Source organism: Solanum stenotomum, chromosome 11 (assembly GCF_019186545.1).
Source record: "Solanum stenotomum isolate F172 chromosome 11, ASM1918654v1, whole genome shotgun sequence".
In the NCBI taxonomy this organism is placed as follows: domain Eukaryota; kingdom Viridiplantae; phylum Streptophyta; class Magnoliopsida; order Solanales; family Solanaceae; genus Solanum; species Solanum stenotomum.
In genome coordinates, this window is record NC_064292.1 from 20,980,930 (window position 1) to 21,001,490 (window position 20,561).

At 35.0% G+C, this 20,561-nt stretch overlaps 1 pseudogene; it reads right to left on the minus strand.

Moving 5' to 3' along the window:
- Positions 1–961: 961 nt before the first annotated feature.
- The window catches only part of LOC125844661 (uncharacterized), a 46,053-nt pseudogene continuing 26,453 nt past the window's right edge, over positions 962–20,561 (minus strand).

Sequence of the window (20,561 nt, forward strand, 5' to 3'; positions counted from 1 at the left end):
GTTTTATTTTTATGTCATATGTAAATGCAAAATGTACAATGATGCATTATGAAGTAGCAGATTAGAATCGAGAAGTAATTTTGATGATTTTCGTAATATAATTGGATGTTTTTAATATTGATAGTGCATGTTAGTTATTTTAGAAAATTAGGTCACAACCGAAAATTAATTATCATATTTTTTTGTTGATAAAATAGGTTTACTAGTGAATGACTATTGCGGCCTTAGTCGTCACTAACACTCACTCAAAACCTTTAGTGGCGACAAAGGTCTAGTTCTTTTGTAGTAAATCCGAGTTGCAACGCTTAGGTGGAGGGATTAGTCCCATGTGGCTTGCCATGTCACTAAAAAATTGAGTAATTAACTCTTGAGGATATTTGTGATCTCTTGGGATAAAGGTGAGGCTGCGAGGGTATTTTTGATCCCAAAATATAATGGAGGGTCTAAGTGGCTTATTTCTCACAGTTCAGAGGTATCTTTAGCCCTTTTCCGTTCTTTAAAAAATATTAGATACTGCTTTATTTTATTACAATTTTCAAGCATTTAAATCCACTAAATTATACTCCATGCTTTTGTCAAATGTCACACAAAATGGAATAATATGGAAAGAAGACAGTCAAAACTTATGCATTCTATTGGAATTAAGAAGAATTTTTCTACCAACCAGGCTTAGATCTGGAATTCAAGTCTTGTATACAAAGCTGCGTTTGTTAGGGAGTGTTGTACCCCGAATGTTAGACTTCTCAGCGCGAATCCAAATTTAGTCGATCAGGATGGACAAACCAACAAAAAATAGAGAGAAGAATTAACACAAGATTTACAACAATGTCTCCCAAATTCTGAATACGAGTGTCAGAAATTTACCTGCAATTGATAAGTGGTGAATACAACAGTAAAATAGGGTCCAGGAAAGTAAGTAAACGTTACATTTGCACATAGTAAATCAATGGTGAATGAAAACATAGATGAGCACTAAAAAATTAACCTGATCCATCATACAGGGAATTTTCAAAAAAAATAAAAAAAATGAGCATCTTATTATCCTCAAATTTATCTCACAAAGGGAGTGGTGTTTCTTTACAATCTTATACAAGCAACTATTTAAGGATTTTGACAAACTCTGAATCCCTTCTTCCTCAGCATAAACATGTACCAGACGTTATGTTACAAGAAAAAAAGTTACATCTTCAAACTTGAGTATAGAGGGAGCTAGGTCCTACAACATAATCCACATGGAAATTGGTTGTAAATCATCTTATCAGCTACTGTTCTGAACTGTCTGTGACAGGCATCTTTCCTCTGTTTCCTGTGTAGGAAGGAACTTACGCAGAGAGCGGTACTGCAAACGAATATTCTCTCCACTGTCCATAATCTTAAGCAAATATCTGTAGAAATTGAGAATATCATTTTAGCGATCCTTAAACAAGGAGAACCGCAATTCACTGTCAGTACAGGAGAATATTCCAGCAACTTTTGAATGCAGCACATTTGTCAGGAAGTGTTAGTCTCAGCCATGACTGCAATCTGCTTATTAGGACTTAAATGGTCACAGGTAGAAGTATCATATGTCCAGCAACCAGCCTCATATATTGTAAAAGGAGCCAAATAGTTATTTAGCATAGCATTGTGGCACCATATAGTTGTTTAAAACATATTATAAAAGGGAAAATGTATTAATATCTTATGACACAGAATGAATGAGAGAATTCGCAGGAACTACATCATCACTAGCAATTGAAATACGATTCTTTTCAATATCGTGGAACATGACATATGTCATAATTAAAAAAAAGGATTGATTTTCTCACATTGGACTAAAAACTCCTAGTGACAGAATTTCATTGAGTTTTTAGAGGATAACTGAACACAAGAATCACATTTCTTCACTTGTTGCTTGAATATTTCAGTTGCATACCAACACACACATCTTTCCTGAAATAAGGTATATCTGTTTCTTATACTATTGTGAATTGGACTAAATTGTGTGACAAGGTGCATGTATGGAAATAAAGTGGTAAACTATGAAATGAACATGACCTAGATAGACTTGCAATGACACACAGAAAACAACTTGCAAGAGTCCAGAATGTCCAAAATGTCTTATCATATTTATTAATCTAATATAAGACACCATAAAATACAATTGAGACTACATTGCAGAACCAAAGCCTACTCAATTAATATCAAAATGATGGCTTATGTTGTGAGCTGTCAAATTCGTTACTTCTCTAAATTGGATGGTCTTGCACGTGTATAACTAAGATTTCAGTAATTTAAGCTAAAAACTGCACAGCATATTCCATGCAATAAATGTTAGTGATCTAAATTGACATTCAAACTGCAGCAGATAAGCAAAATTAACGAAATGCTCAGACAGCTAACCAGCCATTAAGACACTGTGATGTGATTACAGCTTCCTTTCCAACAATTTTTTCTGGTGCTCTCCTGTTTCCCTGCACAGTTCCGCACGCATTAATGTAATTTGGTGAATTCTTTTCTANACAAAGGAGAACTTAAGAATGATGAAAGATTAGAACTATAAAGCAATGAAGAACAAGAAAGAAGAGATAACTTTATTTGATAATGCAATCATTTCTCACTGCCTAAGACTTACACTTATAATAAAGAACTAACTTCATGGTCCTAAAAATCAGCAACACATCTGCTGAAGATAAACAAACTCCTAGAGACTAGGTAAAGAAGTTATTTGAGGAAAACTAAAGCTAATTTACTGCAGTAAATAAATAAAAGGCTGCAGTCCTAAAACATAGCAACTAACACTCCTCCTTGGTTTAGGAACTGCTAATTCCTAGTTTTTCTCTGAAAAACTCAAACTTGCTGAGGGAAAGGGGCTTGGTGAAAATGTCAGCAACCTGCTCATCACTCTTGCAATAAAGAAGCTTTACATCTCCATGTTTCTGCACGTCTCTTAAGAAAAACAACTTAATATTGAAATGCTTCGTTTTTGCATGAAAAACTGGATTATTAGCAATAGAAATTGCAGCTTGGTTATCAATAAAAACCTCAGTCCCTTCTTTTTGCTCCATATTCAGATCACACATAATTTTCCTCAACCATAGTGCTTGATTCACAGCTGCTGTTGCAGCAATAAATTCTGCCTCGGCTGTTGATTGTGCTACTATATCTTGTTTCTTGGAATACCAAGAGAAAGCTCCTGATCCAAGATTGAAACAGAAACCTGAAGTACTCTTCATATCAGGTGCACCACCCCAATCACTATCGGAAAATCCGTTAAGTCTAAACTTCTGACTTTTGTGAAACTTAACACCATAGTTGATAGTTCCCTTGATGTATCTGACAATTCTTTTAGCTGCTCTCAAGTGTAAATCACTTGCACAATGCATGAACCGAGACAAAAAACTCACTGCATACAGAATATCAGGCCTAGTTGCAGTCAAATACATCAAGCAGCCAATAAGACTTCTATAATATGCCTCATCCACCTTTTCAGTTCCATCATCTTTGGAAAAATTTTCCTTTTGGTTCATTGGAGTACTCATAACTTTGCAGTCTTCCATATGAAACTTTTTTAGGATTTCTTGAGCATATTTTTTCTGGCAAATGAACACATTGTCTTCATTTTGTTTGATCTCCACTCCAAGAAAGTACGCCATCAGTCCAAGGTCTGTCATTTCAAAGACCTTCATGTTGCAACTTGAGCTTCAACTTCTGGCTGCTGAATTTTGGCTTTACAGATTACAGCTTCATGACCCTGTTGATTGCACTTGCTGCATTTTGCATCAGGTCTCCTCCAACATTTGAAAGGAGGGTGACCTTTTTTTTCACAATGCCGACAAGGAGGATAGCTAGCCTTCTTGCTTTTAGCAAAATTCTCACTATTTTGTCCTTGCATCTTCTTGTTCTGCTTCTTCTTGTTTCTTCCATCATCTTGATGTTTAACTAATAGGGCTCCTTCAACAATTCCTTCGTGTCTCATTACACGTCGTTGCTCTTGTGCTTGAAAAGCACTTAAGAGCTCCGCTAGTGTAATTTTGGACAAGTCCTTAGTATTTTCTAAGGTTGTAACAGTAGCCTCAAATTTTTCAAGTACTGTTACAAGGATTTTCTCAACAATCCTTGAATCGTTTAAAGTGGAACCCAACAATCTGACTTGATTTGCTATATTAAGAAGTCGGTCAGAATACTCCTTTATGGTTTCACTTTCCTTCATCCTTTGCAGCTCAAACTCACGTACTAAATTTAGCACTTGCATCCCTCGAATTCTTTCATCTCCTTCATAACAGATAATCCCATACCTCTTTTGCTGACTTCAGGGACATAATACGAGTAAAGATGGTGGATGAAACTGCTGTATACAAGCATGCCTTTGCCTTTGATTTCATGGTTTTCCTTTCCTTGTGATTTTTAATCTGCGCGATTGTGGGATTGTTTGGTAAGGGAACAATCTCGTAATCATCTTCTACAGTTTCCCAGAGATCCAAAGCTTCTAGATATGTCTGCATTCTGACTGCCCAGATCTGATAACTTTCTCCATTAAAAGCTGGTGGTGCCATTGAAGAAAAACTTGCTTCTCCGTCCATAGAATTCACTAAAACAAATTAATGAACACACAAGTCCCTCAAGAATAAAATGCTCTGATACCAATTGTAGTTAAATTAATGTGGAAACCCAGAAAAAGAACAAAGGAGAACTTAAGAATGATGAAATATTAGAACTATAAAGCAATGAAGAACAAGAAAGAAGAGATAACTTTATTTGATAATTCAATCATTTCTCACTGCCTAAGACTTACACTTATAATAAATAACTAACTTCATGGTCTTCCTAAAAATCAGCAACACATCTGCTGAAGATAAACAAACTCCTAGAGACTAGGTAAAAAAGTTATTTGAGGAAAACTAAAGCTAATTTACTGCAGTAAATAAATAAAAGGCTGCAGTCCTAAAACATAACAACTAACAGCTTCCTTTCCAACAATTTTTTCTGGTGTTCTCCTGTTTCCCTGCACAGTTCCGCACGCATTACTGTAATTTGGTGAATTCTTTTCTATAGATTCCAAGAATTTAAAATGCACAGGCGCAAATATGTCACCCTTATAAGAACTTTCTCATTCACTGAGAATGGATACTGAACACCCTTATGGGGTGGGTCCATTTTCGGAAGGAAGATCACCATTTTCCTGGGAGGTATAAAGTAATGAGGATTTCAAAGAATCATTCACAGGTATATTAAACAAAGATCATTTCAAATTTCAAACATTTATAGGTCAATGAAGCAAGAAATTTGTGGTTTGCCATAATCTAAAACAGAGCCTAAATATGGATGAACATAGATATCACTAAATCTCCAAACTTGTTCCGAGGCCAGAAAAGGATAGCAACTACTGGCTAAGCCTTTGCTTTCCCAAAAGCCAAATCTACCGAAGGGAAGTCCTTCAACAAGGTTTTGACTTCACCATCAAAAGAAAAATATACAGATGAGAATAGAACATAAACCATTATACCATGTTAAGGTACATAATCAACATTATCATTTTCACTAGGTAATTTCCAAATATATAATCCTGTGCAGTTCAGATCTAACAAATCCTTTCCACATCGAGTGTCGATCCGACGCGATTTGGATGTGGGTGTCCGATCCATACTGGGTTCAGTCAAACTAGCTTGGGTACTTTTGACTATTCTATAGCCAAGAACACTTTGCTATTATACGAGATAACTTGTAGAAAGATATTACACAAAAAAGATGATTATACAAGTTTTAATTTGATAACTTCAATTAGCTGTCAGATATATACTTTTATTGGTTCTTTCATAAAAACCACCCCATACTCCTATCCATATTCCCGAATCCTATGATTCAGGTAATATAAGTCCAACTTCTATATCTGCTACCGTATTGGGTGCCGACACCCATATTCGAGCAACATACCTTGAGACGGAAAAATTGACTAGGAAATATTAATTGGCATGTCATTGCATAAAAGTTAATACCAGGTTAAGATAGTTCCTTTTACCAGAAAACTGAAGACAATGAGCTCTACTTCGCAGTTTGCAGCAAAATGGGGAAAATCAAAGCTTACTGTAATGTCTCCCTCTTCTTTTCTAAGGGCAGCATTGTGGAAAAGTCTTTGGTCATCCTCATGCTTTACTGCTGCGGCAGCAGCTCTCAGTACTGAAGATGAAATCCATAGTGTAAACCAGATGGCAGAATTAATGAGAAAAAAATCATTGAAAATTGAGTAAGAGGCCAGAAAGAATCAGGTAGAGTGTGTTTGTTAGGGAACAATTTTTTTTAGAAAAAAGAAAGTCTGAAGGAGAATATATGTATATAACGTATAAATAAATGTAGAGAGAAAGAAATAAATGAACTGGAGCTAACCATGGTTAGGTATTAAGGAACTACGCTCAATTTCAGCATTGCAGAGGGTACATCTTGCCTGTCATGATGAGATGAATGTGATTATGTTCTTGACTCATTCATCACTAACCCAAGAAATGAAGACAACAACATGAAACCAAAAAGGAATATGATGTTCAAGCAAGAGTTGCTTTGTCCATGAAGCAGTTGCGCCAATATCCCATGTATGGTTTGCTCAAAGTCTGTGGTAGCTCATACCAATTTATAATCTTCATATTCTTATGAGAACAGGAAAAATGGCTAGAGAAGAAGACAAAAACTCCTACCATATCAATAACCCTTTTCAGCTTGAGACCACCAAAGGAATGTCCGAATGAAACAAACATAGCATCTTCAAGGAATGTGCCACTGGAATGTTTCACATTGTAACGGTAAAGTAATTATATTTTCCAGATGCAAGAAACTATACACTAATTAGCCATTCATATGCTAATATGAATCATGAATGGAGCTACAAGAAAACAATGATACAAGCTTGGCGTGGGGAGGGTGGGGGTAAATAAACAAGAGACTACGACTATCAACTTCAGTTAAGGGGGCTACAAAAATTTCCATTTTAACACTTGACAAGGGAAGTTGAAACTAATATGCTCAGTCCAAGTATCCAACACTCTGTGTACTGCAGCACACTGTTGTCATGAACTATTTAACTAGTTTAAGGGCCAAGGAAGAGAAGGAAATATAGCTTTTCAAGAGCACAATATATTCCTACCTTTTCATAGGAAAACACAGTTGCAAGTTCCAAATTCTTTATCCACTTCTTGGTTCTATTCTGGTTAAGTCTCAGCAGGGGAATTGATGCGTTTCTTTTAATGCTTTACTTGCTTTTAATGCTCGAGTTCATCTCGGCCTCAAAATGCGTGAAGCTGCTAAAAATTTGCAAAATAGCACCAAAAATCATCTGAAAACTTTGTGCAATTTCACAACTGTTACGAGATATTTATAGTATTTACCCCACTTCTGCACATTCTAAAACACGTAATAGCTCTAATCTTGGTGATATACATGGATTTTAAAATAAAGCTCCACGGCTCAAGATGCAGCTTTCAATTGTTTCTTATATTTAGCCAAAGGCCACTTTTTGGCTCTATTGATATTCAACGTTTTCCATATCGCAGAGGGAACTCACAGCAACTCAACTAACAGTGGTAGAGGTTTTGACTTCTCTGCTTATTGTTTTTCCTCTGTTGGAGGTTGGGGTGTGAGCCGCATGTAAGTTAGACTTTTGTTATACTTATTTATTAAGTCCACACAATTGAGGGTAGCAAAAAGTCTCTGTAAATATTTCCAGCATAAGAAACCAGAGCTAGCTCAGTTCCATAGAGTCGTGCACGTTTGTTCAATATCTCATAGCTCCTGTAACCAAACCACATTTCTAATATGAATACCATGTAGAGAGGGCATACCAACTCTTTAGACCTTATCAGCAGTTTCGTTTGCAAGTATATGGCATCTATAATGTTATGTCTCTGTTAGTTTTACAGTTGCCTAGCATTTTTTCCTTCAAACATCCCTTATACCAACTCTTTAGACCATTTCAGTGGTTCTGTTTGCAAGTTTAAGGCATCTGTATCGTCATGTTATGTCTGTTAGTTTTACAGTTGCCTAGCATTTTTTCCTTCAAACATCATTAAAAAGAAAAAGTTATCTGCATTAATTTGCTAGGAAATTTTTGAAGAAAATATAATCTTGAAAACTTCTGCAAGACCTTTAGTCAAACTAGGCCAACGTTTCTTGAACTTCTTGCTATAAATGGAAGTAAGGGATGTCTATTTATTAGGTTAAAAGTTTGAGACTAAGAAAGTATAAGATGTTTGATATACTCATGCAGTAAATATGCTGCTATATTTAACCAGAAAAGAAGGAGAAAAGTCCATTTGACAAATTAAAACTTACAATAAGGGATCTGAAAGAACACTTCTGAGTGATGGTTCCTTCTTTAGATTGTCTCGGGCGACCTGCTGATCCAGACCAAGAATGAGATGTCTTCTTATGTTGTATTCAGACCAAAATATCCATGGTCCAATTCTGTGGGTGTTTTTTAGAAAAAAGGGGCAGCAAAAAAAATTAATTGAAATGTCTCTAATGGATTGAAATGTCTCAGTAGCTTTTAATAATTTTATTAAGCATTGATGGGCTTTAAATGCCCAATATAAAACATATAATTGACATAATTTAAAATTCAAAAATCCTAAAATATCTCAACAACTAAAATAACCTAACAAAAATTCAAATTTCAAATTTATCTTAAACTAGACAACTTATTTTGCTAAAGAGTACTGTAGTAACTAAAAGCAAACTTCAACCAGGGGCGGAGCCACGTAGGCTCCAGGATGTCCAATTGGACACCATTCGTCGAAAAATAATACGGTATATACACGTAAAGTTTTGATTTTGTATTTGGTATATATAGAATTTGGACACCCTGAAATAACAAAGTAAAGCGTAGTGGCGTTGGCAATTCCTATCGCGAATCTACTCTTCCCGCAGGAGTGTTTCATTTTTCTGTAATTATTTTGACTTCTTGAATTTAACTAAGTATATAAACATGCCCAAGTTCGAATCTTACCTCCTCTAACTATTTTTTTTCCAATTAAAATTGAATTATTTCCTTAAATTTTAATACATTTTCCTTGTGGAATACGATTTCCTTAAATTTAATATTTTTTCCTTGTGGATTTTTTTCAATTAAAATTGAATTATTTCCTTAAATTTTAATACCTTTTTCTTGTGGAATAAGATTTCCTTAAATTTTAATACTTTTTCCTTGTGGAATAAGGTTTTCTTTCTCTATAAATAGGAGACTCATTCACCCAAATTATATCACAATATTATTAAGAATAGAATCTCAATAATTCTCTCTCTATTTTTTCTTCTCTTTCTTTTATTTTATAACAAAAATAACCAACTTAATATTTTAGTTTCAAGTTTCAATGGACATGAGGAATTATTATAATAGAGTACCAAAAAAAAGTTCGACTTCACTAAGTCAACCAAATAAAGAAACAACGGTAGATCAATTAGAGATGTTGTCACATTCTTCTAAAAAACAAAGCATTGATTTAAATACTCTAGAATTTGATCCAACAAAAAGAACTTCAGTTATAAAAACGTTTCAGGATATGAAACCTCGTTAAGTACAATTGTAATAATATATATAAATTATGTTTTCAATAGTAGTTTATTTTGTCTTTATGTTAGTTTTGAATTATACACTTGTAATTCTATTAAAAATATTCTTATATTTAATTAAATATTGCTTAACTTAATTATTTGTTTTGGTAATTTAAATCATCATTTTTTTTTAAAAAAAATTACTATTAAAAGTTTGGACACCCTTCATGAAATTCCTGGCTACGCCACTGACTTCAACACTCCTCCTTTGTTTTTGTTACTGCAATTGAAAATATGTTCCTCCTTAATTTCTACTTTGGTAGTTAATGCGCGATTTTTTCATTGTTTTTGAACTTGCAAAATTTCTTCTTTTGATTTTGTGCTTCAAAAATACTTTCCATGACATTGTCTTGTTTAGTTGTTTATTTGAAAGTACTTTAATTTGAACTTTTGTAGGATTTGCTAGGAGAGGTTGTAAGGGTTTTTCTTCCATCACATCACATATCAAATTTCAAAGTATGATTTTATGCTTATAGACCAAATTTGATAGTTTCGGTCTATGAAAATTTTTGGGCATTCAAAGAGAGATGGTTGTTGGCCATCATTTTTGGTTAAAAATTGGTTGAGAAAAACATGTGTGTTGAAAAAAGCACGAGTTGAAAAAGTAGCCCTGATGGATTGAAAGGGTAGCCCGTACAGGTTAAAAATGGTATGCTAGTTCTTTGGAAAATTTCACAGATCCCGAAGCTCTTGATACCATTGTTGGTGATTTTAAAAAATGGGGCAGCAAAAAGAATTAATTGAAATGTCTCTCAATGGATTAAAATGACTTTCAGTAGCTTTTAATAATTTTATCAAGCATTGATGGACTTTAAATAGCCAACATAAAACATATAATCTGCATAATTTAAAATTCAAAAATCCTAAAATATCTCAACAACTAAAACAACCTAACTAAATTCAAATTTCAAATTTATCTTAAACGAGACAACTTATTTTACTAAAAACTACTGCAGTAACTAAAATCAAACTTCAACTAACTCATGTGGTATCAACCACCAATATAGAAAAAGAAATACTAACATCAAGTGTTTTTGTTACCACCACAAGAACAATTTTCACTTTTTGTGCAATTACAAAAGACGTGTTATGTAAGGAAGAGTATATCCAACTAAAGCTACAAAAGTATCAAAAGAGAAGGTAATCCTAGGTTCAGTATGTAAAGAAGCGGACACATTTAAAATTTCATATTGATATTTCCATTTTTTAAGATTGTCTCAAGTCACACGTTGATCTTGACCTAGAATGAGATGTCTCCTCTTCTCCTAGAAGGACATGTATATTCATGCTGCATTCAAATGAAGTTATTTATCCTCTAGTTCATGTGAAATTGTTCATTCAAGGTAAACAAAGAATGTCCATCTTCCTAGGAGACTATTTGTCCAAATAAAACTACATTGTGGTACGAGAGTTGAATCTCCATGCTCAACATGCAACAAGAGAAAAAACATGAGTTAAGGGACCAAATCCCCCTAGGAGGTCTCATGTTTTATGTTAGATGATTAAACATGAAACATGCTTAGCACTAGATACTTCATGGAAATGAAGTTGAAGACAATTGTTTCTTTACTCTTTGGGATGTATCAGATCACCTAGCACTGTCAATGAAATTTTTCGGGAATGGAATTGTTACAAGATGTGCAAATCGTGGCATTAAATTCATGCGTCATAAGATAAAACTCTTTTTTGAGAAAGAATGATAGAGCGTAGACTTAGAAATACGACAAGAAATGGAGAACCAATTTGGATTTATGCTAGCTGGTAGATAACGAAGGCTATATTCTTGGTAAGAAGAATGATGAGATTTTACTGCGAAAGAAAGAAAGATCCATATATGGTATTAGATTTTCTCCATCACCACCAAAGGACTGGAATGATGACACGATCCGACTAGAAAATAAAAATTATATAGGAAAAGTCGGATTGATGACACGACCCTATTCAAGAAGAGAAATAATATGGGTAGGGTCGGAATGATGGCACGACCCTACTGAAAAAGAGAAATTATATGGGTAGGGTCGAAATGATGGCACAATCCTACACAAATCAGATTTAAGATGTCACCGGAAAGATGAATGGAACTACGAAAATCAAATCTGAAGAGTCACCGTAAAGATACACGGTGCTATGCAACTCAATCATGAGAAAGTAGTTCAAAAAAATCCACGATACTACGCAAGTTAAATATGAGAAGTAGTCTGGAGAGATGCACGGTGCTACGCAAATCAGATATGCAAAAAAATGTAGTCATCGGAAGGATGGAACTATGCTACACAAATTAAATATGAAAAAAGTTGTCACCAGAAAGATCGCACAGTGCTTAAAAAATTAAATATGAAAAAGTAGACACCTGAATGATTGCATGGTGCTACATGAATCAGATATGAAAAAGTAGTCACCGGAAAGATGGCACAGTGCTACACAAATTATATATAGAAAGTAGTCACCAGAATGATGGCTCGGTGCTACACAAATTGAATATGAAAAAGTAGTTACCAGAAAGATAGCACGATGCTACACAAATACCGACGAATATGAGGTTGACACAAAACATTCCTAGAAAGTCATCGGAAATTGACGCACGACGACCTGTCTGACTGAGTTTTCTTCCCTTGAATATGGGGTTCATGCATATATCATTGATGTCACTTCTCTTAACACAATTATCGGCCAGACAGGCGGCATATATGGGTAATAGCCACCCACCGGCAGTGGAAGTTCTTTGATTTTATACCAAGATCGTAGAAGCTCTGATACCATGTGAGAAATATAGGAAAAGAATATTATTGAATTGTTGTTGTGTCTACATTATTACATTGAGACCCTATTTATAGGCACTAGAATACAATCTTTTACCAAGTAGGATACTATTTACTATTCCTATTTCTATTTGTATTTCTATTTATATTCTAAATAGGATTGTATGAACCTATTCATATTCTAATAGGATTGTATAAACCTATTCATGTTCTAACAGGAGCATAGTAGTAATTGTGAACGGTTATAAGATCAGGAAAAGGATGAAAAAGCTTTGAACGATCATTCTTTAGGTATGCTGGGTTCTACAGAGAGAAAGGAAGTAGAGGTGCATCAGTACAATTGCTGAAATACAAGTACCTTAGATTCTAGTCCTCTTGTGGAAGTTAGTAGACGCATACGAAGACCAGAGCTTCATTGACGTTATTCAATTATAGGAGGAAAATGATTGTATAGGGTGTTTTGAAACTGACAAACACCATCTTAGTGCTGGTTTTTCCATATTAATGAACTGTTTTTTTGTACTGGTCGGTAAAAAGAGTTGATAAGACTTGAGAGAAAAAGGAACAAAATTTGATTATGAGGCACTCACACCTAAATTGAAGTTTTTACTCGGCATAAAACCAAAACAGACCCCATAGCATTAAAACTTTGCAGAAAAAGGATTTTGCCTGTGCTATTGACTTCAAGAAACACCATTTGACCATCTGAAAATAAATAGTACTTACATAAGCATTATCAGTATTGCTACAAAGCATGTCTTTCTCGGCAGAAAGGTCATCCATAAACTGGCTTACAAATATTGGCACGTAGCTCTGAGGAATAACATAGCCAGGAGCTGTAATCGCAGAATAATCCAATATTGCATTGCTCTGAGGTATAAGCCTAAATGCAAGTGATGTTCTACAAGATGTAGCTGAACAACTCAGTATTTGTGTAAACTGAATATTGTAAAGCCACTTAAAAGCTCAACAAGCCATGTCTACATTCCACCACAAGTAGTGGCCACATAGTTATCAGCTGAACCCTGGTATATGGCAGTAGGACAAAGATCGACAGTCATATGGCTGAGATTTTTTCCAGTAAGCACTAGTAAATTCCCAGGAGTCAAGCCACTATCTGCTAGATACCAATGACTATTGGGATCACAAACCTAAGGATAAAAAAGAAACAAAAAAGGAAAATGACTGATAGCACAAAAGGATAGAGAAACGAGACTTTTTTTTAATATATGTGTTGACACCAAATTTTGTCCCTCCTCTCTTCTAATTTATTTCGTTGAGCTTCTAAGTTGCTAATAAGTCGAATACTTTATAATTTTCTATTATTTTCTATTTATCTCTATTGCTATCGTAATTACTTTAACTTTTATTATTTCAATGATTATCATATTTTTATTATCAGTTCCACTATTTCAAAATTATACTTTTATTATCAACGTTACTATTAGTACTTTAATGTCGTCTTGTTTAAAATAGTATGTCGTTACTTTATTTCAAGTTTCTTACTTTCTAAACTTTTTCCATAATATATATTACACTAGTTATTAACTTAGAAGCTCAAACGAATTAATTTAAAGATGGAAAGACTACAAAATTCAGCTCTTATAATAACCAAAAACGAAGTCCAGTTCTTGTTAATCAATTAAGCCCACCTGATTCAAATAGGCCCAAATCCGCCAGCCCTCTTCACAACAAAATATCAGAATAGGTTCAGCCTGAATGAATTAGGTTTTAATCTCTATCCAGCTCTTAAGACTCACTTTCCCTCCCTATACCATTTGAGACAAAACTCCAAACTTCTTTGGGCGAAATCAGATTTTGAATGCCATTTTTGTGCAAAGGGTAAGCTTTTCTAGATCAGTCTCCATCTCTTTCTGTTTGGATCTGACTAAGTCACGTGAAGGCTGCCAAGTTCGTCCAAAATTCCAATGTTCGAGTTTGAATGCTTATCTTGACCAATATTCAAAATCTGAAACTCAAGATTCCCGCTCAACAAATACCATAACATTTGTATTCACTTATAAAAACATCTTGATATCATCACAAGAATTCCATTTTTTTTCTCTATCATTTTTCACTATCAAAACTACTTTTTCAAAGGCTAAACATTCACAAGAACATCACATATTTTGCACTTCAATATAATCTAACGAGTCTACTATAGTCTTTATTTGCTAATTTGTCGGAGGAACGAAGTAGATCCTTCATCGACAACCTGGTTCACTGCCCACAAAAAGGTTAGAGCTAAACCTGTTTTGTTTCATTTCCAATAGTTTAGTGTATGTCATGAATAAAAGTAATGTATTTTGTTTTTTTCTCTGATATTCATAAATCTCAACTGCTAAAAGATTTGTTTGTGATTTTATTTGCTTAACCATTATGTGTACCATGTTCTAAATACGATTTGGAAGCTAGAAACCATATCAGTGTTTGTTTCTCCCTATTTTACCAACATGATTCGTTCTGTTCTTGATCGAATACTAAGACAAAATGTAGCATGTGATCTATAGGATGGATAATTTTATAGCTAAGAACTTGTAAGAGATCATGATTAAATTCTACACCTAAAAAATGCATCTGCAAAGTCTTAAATTCTGTTTTGATTATAATAACTAATATTAATGAATTTGGCCTTGCTCCCTGTGTTATAGTTAATTGTTATTTATACATGTTAACTTACTTTATAGAAATTGATTCTACTTCCCATTTACATACTAAATGTTATGTTGTGAATCATCTAAAATGTTTAGTGATCTTAATTTTAAGGATGCTACACTAAGTGACCAACTGTCTCGTTTAAATTTATATACTTTAGGAACACCAAATTTTGGTATACTACACTAGATATTGTAAGTTTGATGACTTGTTTGAATCCTTTCTATGTCATCTGCTTTATATGTTTTTAATTTTGAGTTGTTGAAATTGACTTTCCTACTATCTAATTCTTATTTTCTTTCTTATCTTTGTTTACATGTACATACCGGAGTCAAAGAGTCTTACTTTACGACTCGACCTCACTACAAGACTCAAAAAATTGCATATACATTGTCATTTGTGTTTCTAGCTCCCTAGAAACTCCATCGAGAAGAAAAAACAAGAGAAAGTGACAAGCATTCGACTTCACTCTTCTTTTAGTTGCTTATTCCTAACTTTCTTTATGTTATTTTCGCTATGAATATTTGTGTGTTTGTTTTGGTAACTTTGTTTGACGTACTTGGTAGTTAACTAATCCTTCATGTAGACATTTTGAAAAATATTTAGTTATTAATTAAGTCACCCTTTAGAGTTTAAAATATTTCATAAATTGGCTTAAGTTAAATCTTGGACCATAAGTTGCAAATGATATGAAGTCCAGAAGTTGATCTAGCTCAACTTAGCATGCGGGTTGACTAGGATGATTTATTTATTAAAAAATAAAGATTTCAACAACAAATGTTTTATATATAAAAATCAACTCTTGTTTTGTGATTGTCTTGGTTCATGTGTTTGAGTGTAAAACTTTTCTAAACCCACATTATTTTCAAATACAAAAATTACTACTTTTTTTTAAACACTAAATCTTCTTCCTAATCAACTACTTTATCTTTTTATCACTTGTTTTGACACCTTAGCCTAATTAAGTAATTTAAGTTCGGCCGGTAAACCATTTTTAATGGATCTTAAAGGATGCCTAATCCCTTCCCTTTAGATTAATTGAACCCGTACCTAGAATCTCATGTTTAATAAGACCTTAAAATGAAGTTAACTTTAGACATTGACTTTAATCAATTTAGGTGCCCTAATTCATCGTAATTAATTAGGTGGCGACTTCTTGACTTAGTAATTAACTTAGGAAGCACCAAATGTTGTACACTATTTTGACCCGGTTAAAATGGGGTATAACAATATGTATGTATGTATGTATATATATATATATATATATATATATTGTCACGACCTAGACCATTGTGATTGGCACCCACACTAACTCTCCGGTGGGAGAACCAAAACTACAGCCCAACTAATTAACTTAACCCAAGAAATACACATTTAAGCTACAAAAACAAGTTTAAATAACAATAAAAATGCGGAGTTCCCATATACTCCAAAGGTTTAAACAATTAACTAACCAATCTAATGCGGAAATTCAACCCCTAGAACCTGAAAGTCATTGTACCAAAATTCTACTAACGACAAGTCTAAGAGCAAGGGGTACAACCCGAAACTAAACAACACCTTTAAGAAATAGTCTGAGTTCAAAAAGAGTGGACTTAAACAAGAAAGATCCATGGCAGTCCGAAAGAACTGGCTCACCCTTGAATCCGGTCATGCTCATTAGTCACCTAGCTGAAGTCTATCAATAGCCACCTGAAGATGCCTTGTACTCAATAAAGAAAGAGCAAGTGCAGTATCAGTACACAACCACAGTGTACTGATAGGATCACGAGGCAATCTCATTAAGTGAAACACATGCAAGTAACCACAACATTATAAAACAGGCATATACCGAACATATACAATATTACTCATCTTTTCAGGATCAATGTAGCATCCCACATTCTCAATAATACACATTGGTTATCAATTTAGAGCATCATATAATCTTCCAATATCAATCATCATTAGATATGAATGTAATCATCACAAGTAGATACACAACACAATTCAATGGTCCTCTCACAGAACCAATTCAATGGTCCTCTCATGGAACCCAAACCCAAAATGTTAGCATAACGGTTCATGGTACTCGATTCAAGTTAGTGTGCCGAAACATGGCAGCCGATCCCATGTTTATGCTGGAATGTGGCAACTGATCCCATATTTATGCCGAAAAGTGGCAATCGATCCCAGTTATTATGTCGGATCGTGACACCCGCCCATTCAATAAACCACTATCACAATCACAACGTCTATTTTCACAATCATACAACAAGAGGTGATTCATGGCATTCAATTATTCAATTATCCTCATTTACGAATAGGGTGATCAATAATGCAACATTCGCATACATACATGCATTATAATGAAGCAATTACAAACATATATCACACCAACATGAAATCACAACCATCACCTACCTCGAAACAAGCTTGAAACCCTAAGAAACTTGATCCTTCTCTTTTTGGATTCGTTCCGCTTGTTCTTGGTCTACAAACAATCAGAATAACTGTAAATCAGTAAACAATTGCTAATTACCCAAAATTATAACAATTCTATGAACCCCAGATCAAACCCATGATCCCAATTATCCAATTTAGGGTTGTTTCCACTATATAATCTATAACAAAATCGTCCCCCATCAATATTGACCCGTTCTGTTATGTTTTACGGATTGAAAAACAGATTCAGGGAGTGAACATCTTACCTTTAGCCTCAAGAATGGTGAAAAATGAGTAGGAGTCGCCTGGGGTTCGTTCCTTAGCTCTAAAAATGGAAAAGTGCCAAATTAGGTCGTTTAGTGATTTATTTAGGACTTTAAGTCGCGTCTGGCCCTCTACAGCGGACCCATCTCGCTATAGCGACCCCGCTCTGGCGGCACCAATCCCGCTCTGGCTGCCTACACGGAGACATAATGTTACCTGTTCACGCTAAGATCATTTTTGGGAATTCTACTCGCCCAAATTCGATTTCGTAAAGTCGTATAGGTTCTTTAACGTCTTAGCTATCTACTCATGTGGTCCAAATCTGTCATGCCCCAAACTCGAGGGGCGCAACTGGCTCCTAATGCCAAAACTCAGGCCCGAGTCGACCCTACTGAACCATTTGCTACTAGCGCATGACAGCCACACACAATTAAGAAAAAAAACAAGTATATCTCGGATTAAAACTAAGCCCTAGGCCGGCAAGGCCCCTGTCAATTGATCTATAAAAGAAACAGCTATTCCAAGGAGATCATATAAATAAATGGCCAACTAGCACATAATTCCTGATTGGACCGTCAAGGCCACCATTATATCTATACCAAAACTAAAAGAAGGTATATATCAATACAATACATAAAACAACTCACAAGCTTCAACAAACTAACAACATAGACCAGTATGGCCATAATATAGCTATACACCCCACACACTAGTCTGCAAGCCTCTAAGAGTAGTAAAGATTAGCGGGATAGGGCCCAGCCTACCCATAAATATATATACAACAATAGGTAACAAACCTCCCAACTCTGGCAGCTCCGGAGCAAAGGGGCTAGCCAACCGGATAAAAGTCAATCCTGCTGCTAAAGAGATCTACTCAGTCTTCTGTCAGGACCTACATGCATGAATGCAGTACCCCCAAGGCAATGTGCATCAATACAAAATAATGTACAGAGTATGAAAGGCAATAGACTATGATGAGGTATCTTGATATACTGGAATAATCTGATAAATAAATCAAGGATAAAATAAGTGTACTAACCTGCTCCTAAATCTAAACTTATAAAAAAAATAATAAAACAACAACCTACCAATCCCCCATAAGCTCGGCAGGTACAAATAGCACACAAGACCACCTACTCAGGCCCCCATAAGCCCGGAAGGTGCTAATCAGCCTATATACCTCTATCGATAGTCCCATATCCCCGTAGGCAATCACATAGCCCTCTTAGTCATTAATATAGCCCCGTAGGTAGCACATAGCTCTCTTAGGCATCAACATAGCTTATAGACAACTCATAGCCCTCTTAGGCAACACCATGACCCTGTAGGAAGCACATAGCCTTCTTAGGCGTCAATATAGCTTTGTAGGCAACTCTTAGCCCTTCTAGGAATCAATATAGCCCCGTAGGCAATTCATAGCCCTTTTAGGCATCCATATAGCCCTGTAGGTAGAACATAACCCTTCTAGGCATAGATCATATTCCTGTAGCTAACCACAATAACCCCAAGGGAAAAAATAACAATCCAATCGCTAAAAACGAGCAATTTAGTTATAAGCAACCTATACAAATAGCCTCTAAGTTGTGTCCAACTTAGGGACGCTACTAACTAAATAAGAATCCCGACAACGGAGGATTATATCAACTCGAGCAGCCAACAATCAGCAATCATGGCTACAAGTATATCAAGGACAACAACCCAAAAACATTGCTTCTAAGCTTTAAGAAAACATGTTGTACGTAGGGAATAGCCTTAACATACTTTTTTCGCTGAATTCACATGTCCTAATAACTTTAATCACAACCCCCCCTTGATACTACAACAAGACATGATCATAATCAACATAAAAGAATAGAAGATACAACGAAAATCCGATAAAAGATATGTATTTTCGTCGCAAATTGCTATTTGCGACTTATCAAAGCTAGAGTTGATGAAAGAAGGGTCTTACCTTGATTATAAGTTTGTAATACACCTCAAAACATTAAAATATGCCCAAACCCCTGCTGTCCACACACCAAAGTACGATATTCTAGGAAATCGATAAAATAAATTATACTATATTGACGAGCTCAACGCGTAGAACAACTTTTGTCAAGGACTTAAGTCACGAAAATTAGTAACTTGGCTTGTTCGAGTAGTGGGTTTTGTAGGTTTTGTGAGTTTTCTGGTTCTTCACTAAGGAAAATGAAGGAAAAATGAAGAAAAGTCGAAGAAGATGATATATATAAAGTTCCATCGACCTAAGGGACCCACCTCACCTGGCTTCTTGCGCAGTCTTGCAAAAATGAGAATATCTTTCAATTCTGAAGTCGTATGAACAAACGAGTTGATGTGTTGGAAACTAGACTCGTAGACCTTAAATTTTATAGGTCGCGGGTACCATAACTCTTAATAGATTGGGAGAAAACGTCAGAGACATTTGACCCAAATTTCAGACAAATCTTTGGAAAGGAATTTACGGTAACTTTCGCCAACTTTTATTTTGCCACTTACCTAACTTCAAAACTTGAGATACTACACTTGAACACTTAAAATATCACATAAAATATCAATCTTAATTTATTACCCACCCTCCTGGTCTTTCCACGAAGATACGAGTCAATTTATACGTTTCAAAAAGTCGGGGTGTTAATTTCCATCCCCCCTTAGAAACATTCGTCCTCGAATGAAAAATCTGAGTCATGCGATTCAGTCCTTAGGAGTTGCCAAAATTTAAGCAGTGTATCCTTTGTAGATGTCACTATCCAAGAACCTGAAATGCAAAATTTCTAACCTAGGCGTCTCACATGATGACTTAAATAGCTAAGCACTATAGCTCCACCATAACAGTGTGAGCAGATATACAACGACAACCACAATAATAATAAGCAATAGTATATG